The sequence below is a fragment of the Rhinoderma darwinii genome, chromosome 8 (genome assembly GCF_050947455.1).
Source record: "Rhinoderma darwinii isolate aRhiDar2 chromosome 8, aRhiDar2.hap1, whole genome shotgun sequence".
Classification (NCBI taxonomy): domain Eukaryota; kingdom Metazoa; phylum Chordata; class Amphibia; order Anura; family Rhinodermatidae; genus Rhinoderma; species Rhinoderma darwinii.
The window spans coordinates 20236097-20247290 of NC_134694.1; positions in this window are offsets into that span (position 1 = coordinate 20236097).

The window sequence follows — 11194 nt, forward strand, 5'->3', positions numbered from 1 at the left end:
GTGACCATTGATGCCGATGGGCTGTCCATGTAATGCACGGACATGATTGGTCCTCCAGAGAGAGAGAGAGAGGTTCTTTGTAATCACTGTCTGGTCTGTTTATTTGATCCGGACACTGACGATTGAACCTGATCATAACCTGCACACATTTTCTCACATAGTTCTTGGGTCTCCTACACTTCTTCTATGTAAACAGGAGTGACTTCTCAATGACTTTTCAATAACTTTTGTTGTGTGATATTACGCTGCAGCAAGTTATCAGAGTCAAGATAAAGATGGCTACATCCGTATGTATGATCCATATACATTGTAGACATAAAATATATTTTTTTTGTAGTCAGAAAATTTCATGACATAGCAATAGGGAAATTAAATTTTTGTGCAATTATTGTGAACTGTCATCATGGCTGAGGGGCATTTGCTATTTTACTAGCTCACAAGGGCTTGCACTCAATTCTAACTGGTCACCATCTCAAGAGACACATCACCTGTACAGCCAACACCAGAATCTGCTACTTCCTCACTGTTCCTTGGATGAACCAAATGTGTAAGCTGCAAAAAACAACCACCTAGCAGATATAAATGTGACTATGAAGAAGACGGAGTAGGACTAGACTTAACATCTGTCATTAACAAAGACAAATGTCTTATTTCTCTAATTGAGAGAAAACCATTACATCTATCGAACATTTTGATTTTGGATTTGATTTTGAACTAATCTTTGATAAAAGATAAGTCTTAGCTCATAGCGTAGAGAACAATCTGAGTTTCCAGGCTTAGACCATCAAGTGAACCTACTATAGTATTATCCAGTGGTGTTTAGTGCTGCTAAACCTAATGCAAGTCATAAATAAACCCTTGTGCACCCTTGTGGACTTAGGAATATTAGTTTGGTTATAAGTTTTTATTATTTTCAATGATATTTACATATTTACAGTTTCGTTTATGCTTTTATGTGATTTTCCCATCATACACATTATAACATTTAAATAAAGTGGTGAGAATCAATGGGCTTGTCACGCCTGTGGGGTATGTGGACCCACTAACCGCTCTCCCGTAGCAGAGAAGCAGCTGGCCAAACAACAGTCAATAACAGTCTCTCGGATGGGAGTACCTGGGGAAATGATCTGGCAGATACTTGAAGTAGCAGAGACGTGGCTCAGATGATGCTTGGCGTGGCAGATGACACCAGACGTGGCAGTAGAAACGCCGGCAGGAAGAGTGTGTCCCACGGTCACGGCTGCCAAGGGTAAGTAGGTTGTGCTGGCGGTCCACGATCACGAGCAGAACAGGGCCCTTCATAATGAGCCATCCATGAATGTTAATGAACATACTGGGTTCTCCAGAGAAAGAGCTGGTCTTTGCCGTAGCTCATTGCTTGGCTGATAGAGGTGTTCAAGAATCACTAGCATTTTATTAAGTAGCCTTATCTTCAATATACATATTAAGTAAATAAAACCACATTACTAAAAAAAAGAAGGAATATACTAACGAAGATATCATCTTTTTACCACTGGGGAGCTGTGGCTATATTACTCCTTTTTTGGCACCGGACTGCAAAACCTAAATACATGTTTCCAGATTCTCTTAGTAAATGTAGGTTACATAGTTACATAGGTTGAAAAAAGACACAGGTCCATCAAGTTAAACCTTTCTCAATAAATTACCCGTCATTGATTAATTATAACCCTCAATGCCATTGGTAAATAATCATCTAGTCTTTTTTTTATTATTATTTAAATCCTGACATAGTATCTGCCATCACTACTTCTTGGGGTAGGGCATTCCATACTTTGACTACTGTAACTGTAAAGAACCCTTTCCTATATTGATGTTTGAAACGTCTTTCTTCGACACACAATGAAGGTTCCCTGGTCCTTTGTAGATTCCTTGGAAGGAACACATCATGTGCTAGTTCTCTGTATTGACCACACATATATTTATGCATATTAATAAGATCACCTCTAAGACGTCTTTTTTCCAAGCTGAGCAAGCCCAATTTTTCTAGCCTTTCATTAAGCCACACGTCCCATCCCATTTAATAATCTAGTCACCCACCTTTGAACCCTCTCCAGTTCTCCTATATCCTTTTTACAATGTGGAGCCCAAAACTGAATTTATATTCAAGATGTGGCCTTACAAGGGATTTATAGAGGGGTAATATTACATTTATAGAGGGGTATTAAAATGACATTTGAATCACAGGTTTTAATCTCGCTTCTCATACACCCTAAAATCCTATTTGCTTTTGCAGCTGCTGCCTGACATTGAGTGCTGCTGCTTAGCTTATTTGTAACCAGAATACCCAGGTCCTTCTCTTGTTCCATTATCCCCAGTTTTATTCCATTTAGTGTATATGCATTAATACTATTACTGCATCCTAGGTGCATTACTTTGCAGTTATCAACATTAAATTAAATTTCATAAGAGTTTGGAGATTTGCATGTGTCCCCTGCAGGCAGCGCTCTGCATTGCTACATACCGTAGCTCCTCAAACATATTTGGTCACTTTTTTTTATCAATTGTTTCTGTGAAGTGTATATATAAGGGAGTCAAATAGATACCCTTGCACATGCCCCTGCCTCTAGCTATGCCTTTGTCTTCAACCTTATAGCTCCCATATTAGTATTTACATGATGTGTTTTGTTGACTTTTCTTGTACTAGTATCAAATTGAGATGACCAAGCCAAAATCTACTCTCTTTAATTTGCTATTGATCTGGAGCCTAGCAAATCGTATTTAGATTTGTATTAAATTCATGTGCTGTTATTATTGTAATGTTATAAAAACCACACTAGATGGCACCACAACAAATAATAAACAGCAGAATTATGCATCATGCGGAGATCAGGCTGATTGTGACAAGGACGCAATGTAGAGTGTTGCGGCATTAATGTGCATGGATGGTGGAGGCTCGAAAGATAACATACAATATCCTCCTATCTAAATGAAGCTTCAGATATAGACCATGAAATTGGAATGTGGAATAAGAAGAGGTTTATCACTCCGAATATTAGAAACATCTGATACCTGCAAAATGTTCACTATGAATCGAAAGGAACAGTGAATCTAAATCCTCTCATGTACATTTGGTTTGCAGGTGAAAAATGTTGGTACAAACCACTTCTATACACACCGTTCAGCCATAACATTAAAACCACCTGCCTAATATTGTGTAGGTACCTCTTGTGCTGCCAAAATAGCTCTGACCCGTTGAGGCATGGACTCCACAAGACCTCTGAAGGTGTCCTGTGGTATCTGGCACCATGATGTTAGCAGCACCTGCTTTAAGTCCTGAAAGTTGCTCGTTGGGACCACCATGGATCGGACGTGTTTTCCTAGACATCCCACAGAAGCTCGATAGGAATGAGATCTGGGAAATTTGAGGCAAAGTCAACAACTTGAACTCTTTGTCATGTTCTTCAAACCATTCAAGAACAACTTCTGTTTCGTGGTAGGACATAGTATTCTGTTGAACGAGGTCACTGCCATTAGAAATACCATTGTCATGGCACTTGGTCTGTAACAATGTTCAGGTAGATGGTACATGTCAAAGTAACATCCACATGAATGCTGGGACCCAATGTTATCCAGCAGAACATTGCCCAGGTCATAACACTACCCCCTGCCGGCTTGCCTTCTTCCCATAATGCATCTCTTCCCCACGTAAGTGATGCCCACGTATACAGTCATCCATATGATATAAAATATCGTGATTTTTGTCTTATCCAGAATTAAACTTTTCAACAATTTCTTCTACAGTAGCTCTTCTGTGGGATTGGGCCAGACATGCGAGCCTTCGTTCCCCACATGCAATGATCTCACTGAGCCATGAGTCGCTATGACCCTGTCACCAGTTGACCGGTTGTCCTTCCCAGGACCACTTTTGGTAGGTACTTACCATTTCATATTCGAATACTTTCAACCCGCAAGACCTGCCATTTTAGAGTTGTTCTGACCCAGTTGTCTAGCCATCAAAATTTATATACAGTATATATATATAACAGCGTCATAACACTTCCATACATTTGTCTAAAAAACAATGTTACCAGTGCCGCCACCAACATGCACTGAAGAAATAATATACTGCACGTTGCTTAAGTAGCACAATATGTCGAAGAAAAGGAGATATTCCTGAGCACATCCACAATGTGTAGTATAAAAAGAGCTTTATTTGGTCATTTTTTTTTAAAGTCCATAGAGGACACAGGTTAGGCGTGTTACCGCTTACGCGTTTGGAACAGAAGCGTTCTTACTCATAGCATAACGTAACAGATTCGATACATGTGTTTTAAAATCAGTTCGCCAATCCTGACACATCCAATTAAAAGGCAGTCCTACACACCATTTTTAGAAATAGATTAAATGTATAACAAGGTTACAAAACGTATAAGCGCATGTAGAAACCTATGCAGAGTGATTTGCGATAAAGTTATATAAAGCAGAGTTCATTTTCTAGAAAAAGATTGAAGACAAAGTGTCCAAAAATAACCTAGGAAATGTCTATTAAATGGGAAATGTGTAATCAGACACAGTACCTATATTATCAAATGAGTTTTGAAACTATGCGTATATAACTAGACACAAATAAATTGCACCAAAAATTCCATAGTAATGAGACTGTTTTTCGTTTGAAAAAAACGATTCCAAACGAAAAAAAATTCTAATTGTATCAATTGTACGAAGAAATTTAACAAAAACCAGTAAAAGAATTAATATGTAAACTATGCGCTAAATATGCATAACCAGGGTATATACATATTATATACAAATCACTGAGTAATGGGTCTACTTTACACTTGGAAATACAATTTATTGATATCAATGGTGAGGGAAACGGAAGCTTAGGCTGGGTTCACACGTGGCGGAATTTCACTTAAATTCCGCTGCGGACACTCCGCAGCGTTAATCCGCAGCGGAGCCGTTTGTCCATTGACTTACACTTTAATTTAGCAGTGTTCGTTTAGACGAGGCGTAAAATTCCGCTGCGGAGCATAGGCTGCGGAGCGGAATTTGGTGTCCGCAGCATGCTCTGTCTGTTGCGGAGCAGTGGCGGACTCATGGCGGAATTTCTCCATTGACTTCAATGGAGAGTCAAAATTCCGCAATGAAGTCCGCAGATCTTATGTGTGCTGCGGAGCGTATTGGTTTTACTACCATGACATTTCTTCATTCTGGCTGGACCTATGTATTTCTAGGTCTACAGCCAGACTGAGGAAGTCAATGGGGCTCCCGTAATGACGGGAGCGTTGCTAGGAGACGTCTGTAAATAGTCACTGTCCAGGGTGCTGAAAGAGTTAAGCGATCGGCAGTAACTGTTTCTGCACCCGGGACAGTGACTACCGATCTCAATATACATGTATCTGTAAAAAAATATATAAGTTCATACTTACCGAGAACTCCCTGCGTCTGTCTCCAGTCCGGCCTCCCAGGATGACGTTTCAGTCTAAGTGACGGCTGCAGCCAATCACAGGCCAAGCACAGGCTGCAGCGGTCACATGGACTGGCGCGTCATCCAGGGAGGTCGGGCTGGATGCCGAAAGAGGGACGCGTCACCAAGACAACGGCCGGTAAGTATGAAAATCGTTTACTTTCACTAGGGAAAGTGCTGTCCCTTCTCTCTATCCTGCACTGATAGGGAGAAGGGAAGCACTTTTCCCGCAGTCCGCAGCAGCTAGTCCGCATCAATGTACTGCACATTTTGTGCAGATCCGCAGCAGAATCTGCAACGCAGATTCTGTGCGGCATTGATGCGGACAGTTGCGGAGGAAATCCGCCACGTGTGGTCATGCCCTTAGGTTTTCATTTGCCTTTCCGTTGAGGGGTTAACCCGACGGAAACCTCTGACGGAACCCCTCAATGGAAGGGCAACGGTGATGTGAACAGGCCCTTACCCATATGACGCTATTTTCAATTTTCCCTCCGACGGTCGTTCTGACTAGAAGAGTACTTTAGCATGTCGTGCAATCTGCCGATCACATGGGTTCCCCTTCGGCTTGCCCGTTCCGCTATGATGGAACGTCATTTGTGACGTAGCCGTCCAAATGATGCGTATGACATCTGGATCCCATTCAGGCAACAGATGTATTGCCTGCGTGTTCGGTGTGCGCAGGCAAAATGTAGGACGTTCAATAACAACTGTGATGATTACTGTGCTATCCGTGCTGCGTACTGTCAAGCGGGGGAAGGGGCAGACGTAGGGCAAAAAGAACCTACGAAGGAGATGTCTCCCAATACACTATATTATATAGTGCTAAAGAAGCGTGTAGATGGGAGAGGCAAAGGACCAGGTAGGTAAGTATTTTAAAAAAATGTCGGCTTCTTTATTTTGGGGTCATCTGCTTATTAATTTGGATACAAATGTAGCAAACACTCATAGGTCTGTCTGAATTTTAGGCTGTGAAAGTAAATAAAATTGCTCTCATTCACTGACAGCAAACATAAAATTTTAAAATGGTGAGGAATTTAAACACAAAGTATATTAAAAAGTTGCATTACTTTTCATTATGAAATAATTAAAGGGGTTGTCTAGGATTAGAAAAAAAAGAGACTGATATTTTTCCAGAAACAGCGCCACACCTGTCAATGGGCTGTGTCTGGTATTGCAGCTCATCCCTTATTCAAGTGATTGGAGCTGACTTGCAATATCAGGATAATTCCTTTAATCTTTATTTACATAAAACCAGAAATTCCCTTAAGGCCATGATCACACACACAGTTTTTGTGCAGTTTTTTTTTTAGCCAAGCACTCGAGTGGATACAAAAGAAAGGAGATGCATCAGTATTTTTTTTATACCTTTCCTTTCTTTTGGATCCACTTCTGGCTTTGGGCTAAAAAAAACTGCACCAAAAACTGCATCAAAGCTTTGTGTGTGATCCTGGCCTTAAGTCATATCCATGATATAATATTACACTATTCAGAAGGAATAACCACTGTGCTAGTCTTGGGTTCTGTATTGTGCCCATCACCTGCAGACAATGAAGGCACACGTGATAGGTGCCCATCCCTGGGTGACATCACAAGTTCTTGGCACAATAGTGCAGCCAGGTAATGAATGGACTGAGGGTATATTTAGCTATAAATCATACAAGGAAACAGTCGCTTACTTTTTAAGCAGATGTCACCCTACCTGATGTGGCTGCTGTGGTCCCCGGTGAGCAATACATCATTTAGAACTTTGTTCTGTGCCGTACGCCAGAAATTGCAGAGCTCCTTGTAATTTAGTATAACATACTTTACTCAATTCATGTCTCAAATAATTGTACACCCCACTTTTATCTCAATCAGGATGTATTTTAGTTTACGTTTTTCTGCAGCATTGTCGTTTGTTGATGTTGTTGCACAAAATGTTGTGTGGTTTGAACTATGGATCATAAGCAGTTGTCTAGTCTGCTACACCACTTCATGCTAGAAGTCGTAGGGGTAAATCAACCCATGTTTATCAGCCCTATAAGGCTGTATGGAAGTTAAATAGGGAGCAGAGAACAGGTGCTATGGGTCCATATAAATGAGTTCTATGTAATACCACAATTCTCCTGCAGAGGCCACTACAGAGAGCTGATCTCCATTGATTTCAGGTTCCGCACCCACGGCGTTCTTCAGCGGGTCATTATTTAGAGAACAGGTTGTCGATGTGTATTCCCATTTCAGACGTGCTGTATCTCAAAGCTGTGGGTATCCTCTCTAGGACTTACACCTATATGGAGAATGGGGATCCTCCGACCCCTTCCCACCTGGTACGGCGACTGCCAGCCGTTGCATCCAGGCACAGAATGTTTGGATATGTGGCTGTGCATTTGGAAACGCAAACAGCCGTGCAAGCTTGGAGCCCATGAATAGCATCATTATACAGCCCAAACCCTGGATGTCCTAATAGAGTAGAGACCCAATCTTTTACCCCACTCCAAGAACTTGGCCCTATCACCAGGCTTTACACTTTAGAGAAAGAAAACCTTTCCCTGCCCACACCCCGGTTTCTGAGACTACAACTACTTATATCTATTGATAAACCATGGGTGTAAAATGGGAAGATGGGATAATCTATGCTACTGAATATAATGGCTAATTCCGGGGGCATGGAATAGAGTTTGGGTAGCCATTGGGGCATAAAAATATGAAAATAACACACGTGGCCGTAATCCTGGGCATATAAAATTACACATTTAATAAGGTAAAAACTCATCTTGTCATAGTGTTTAATAGTGATATAGATACCATTGGTGAATATAACAGCAGATCCGCAGAATCTGGGTGTATAACCTGTTGGCAATGTCTGTGATTTCTGCATTTATATGTTTGTATGGTTGTGTGCTTGTATTAGTGAATGTGTCTTAACCGGGGAATAACAAGAATCCGCTATTGGGTCTCTGGAGAATTGCTGCTGTCTGGAGTGATAAACTGAATGAGAATTTATTCTGTGAGCTAATATAATACCATTGCACAACTGACTGCGTAATTCTGCCAACCACATCTGGTAAATTCCATTAGTAGTAAGCCTCCATTCACATATGGTAGTTTTATGAAATCCCATTCATGCAATCTCTGGGCTCAGTGCATGGATATCATAAGTGGGTCTCTTCTCCTGACCATTTTCATACCCTCCAATATTTAAAAATTGAAGAAAAAATACAAAAGAAATTAAAGTTTCTCCTTGCCTTTTTTGTCCCCAAGCTGTGTGCCAGCCACAGCAGCCCCATCATATGTCCCCTTCAGCGCCCTAACCTCAAGCTCCCCCTTTTTTGCCTCAGTTTCCCTCAGAGAACTGGCCTCCGGATTCCCCCAGAGTTCATGCCACAGTTGGCCCCAAAAAGTAGCTCAGTCTCAAATGTGCCTCGGAGGGCAAGCCACTAGAGTGCCACCTACAAATGTTGCCAAGAGTGCTGCCACAGATGCCCCCATTAGTGCCTTAGACACCGATGTCCCAATACGGTGCTTCAGCCGCAGTTGACCCCCAGATCTCCAGACACAGATGTCCCCCAAAACTCCGTTCACGTTGACCTCCTGTGCTGGTCCAGTGTCGCAGTGTTTTGCCCCATGCAGCCCTAGAATAGCACATGGATCTATATGGATCATTTAGTTGCAATATAATTACGTGCAAAACCTGAAGCAAGCCATAATGATAATCGAATGTCTAATTAATCATCTCATTTGCATTGCTGATTGCTTGTGGTTGCCATGGTTTAGATAAAGATACTGTAAATGAATGCAATGTTATTAAACCACTGTGCCAGGCCCTGTATGTGTAAATGGGTTTTCACATCCACGTTAGCTAGAAGCAGGTCATTTGCATTCAGTATGTGAGTTACTAAGGCTTTGTTCACACGTATGATTTTTTTTGGGGGAATTTCAATCTCTACAGCTAGATGTTAAATTGTTGTAAATGTAAATTTCATTCCCATGGAAACATTGAATGGGTGACTATAAAATACAGGGTCACACCAAATCCTCCAGAGAGGGAGCCGCTCCCCACTCCAGCTCATAGGAGGGGACCTAATGCTGCGTATGGAAAGGGGTTGAACTAATTGGACAACCCCTTGAAGTAATAGTTATCACTAAAGGTGCCCCCTATTGTCTTAAAGCTTTTATGTTTTTAAATTTTATATATTTTATATATTTCTATCTATTTAGTCAAAACATTTTTGCAAAGTTCCTCTGGATACATGAGTAGGCACTCCTTGCTCCCATCGTCCATGTGGGTTCACATGTGAGTGTTCCTTTATCTGTATAGAAGTGTCTTACCTTCATGTGAGGACAACTGAGGGCCCTTGTGTGGGTCCCTATCCCATGGCATGTCTGCAAAGACACACAAACTTACAAAATCTCATAGTTATAATGAATAATGAATATAAAACCTATACTATATTCACATCTATTCATTATTGCAAATGTTACTATTATTTTTAAGGGGTTGGTCCGGTTGGTCAGGTCTTGGGTAATAATCTGATAATGTGGGGAAAATGAAGATGGGTGTCTGACGGCCGCAAAAGGCCACTAACATCCCTGGTGATCTAGGGTAATGAAGTTGGTAATGACAACCATCCTGGTGATCTAGGGTAATGAAGGAGTTAATGACGACATCCCTCATATTCTAAGGTAAAGAAGAAGTTCATGCTAACTTTTTTGGTGTTTTAGGGTAATGGAGGGGTTAACTTCCTGCAGCCCCTGTGCTAAAGTATGCCAGAGTCTCTCTCTGGCTTCCTCTTGTGACTCCTTTCCACAATGTGGCTACAAAGTGCTTTGGCACATGCAATATGTCTACCCTTGCTTCCATTTGTGGGCACAGAAGGCACAGGGGTGTGACTATGGGAGTAACATGCACAAGATTGCCACAGAAAGGGAAGCAGGCGGAAGAAAGGAGCAGGGCAGAGTATCAGTGGCGGATTAAGTAGACTATAGGCCCTGGGCTGTTACCCAAACTTGGGCCCCCCTTCTCCCCCGCCGAGCGGTAACACTACCTTTTTGTGCAAGCATTAACAAATGGGTGTTACGATTCCCCTTGTCAAAGGGTTGTGTCCCTACATACTGACAGTATCACACTGTGCAGGGACACATCCTCCTAAAACAAGGATTTCCCATAATAAACATGTCAGGAGAGGTGACAGAATCTCTATAAATCTAGTAACTCACAGGTGATGACTTCTCAGATTCTGGTAACTTTTTTCCTCTTTTCTTCTCCATCCGGTCCAGACTTCATGACGACTTCTCCCGGCCATGACCCATTTCTGCAGAATTTGCCACTTAGATGTCTTCTGTTGCTCACTTTTCCAACATTTCTACACCTATAAACGAAAACAAAATGATCATGGTGCCACAGACTGTGCCTCTAAATATAATAGCACCAAACACTGCGCCCCTGAATATAATTGTGTCAAACACTGTATAGTAAAGCACCACGTGCACAAAGGCCCCTGTAGATAGCATCACACACACAGCCCCCCCTGTATATAGCGTCACACACACACAGCCCCTGTAGATAGCATCACACACATGCCCTGTATATAGCGTCACACACATCCCCCTGTATATAGCGTCACACACACATCCCCTGTATATAGCTTCACACACATCCCCCTGTATATAGCATCACACACACATCCCCTGTATATAGCATCACACACATCCCCTTGTATATAGCGTCACACACACATCCACTGTATATAGCGTCACACATATCCCCCTGTATATAGCGTCACA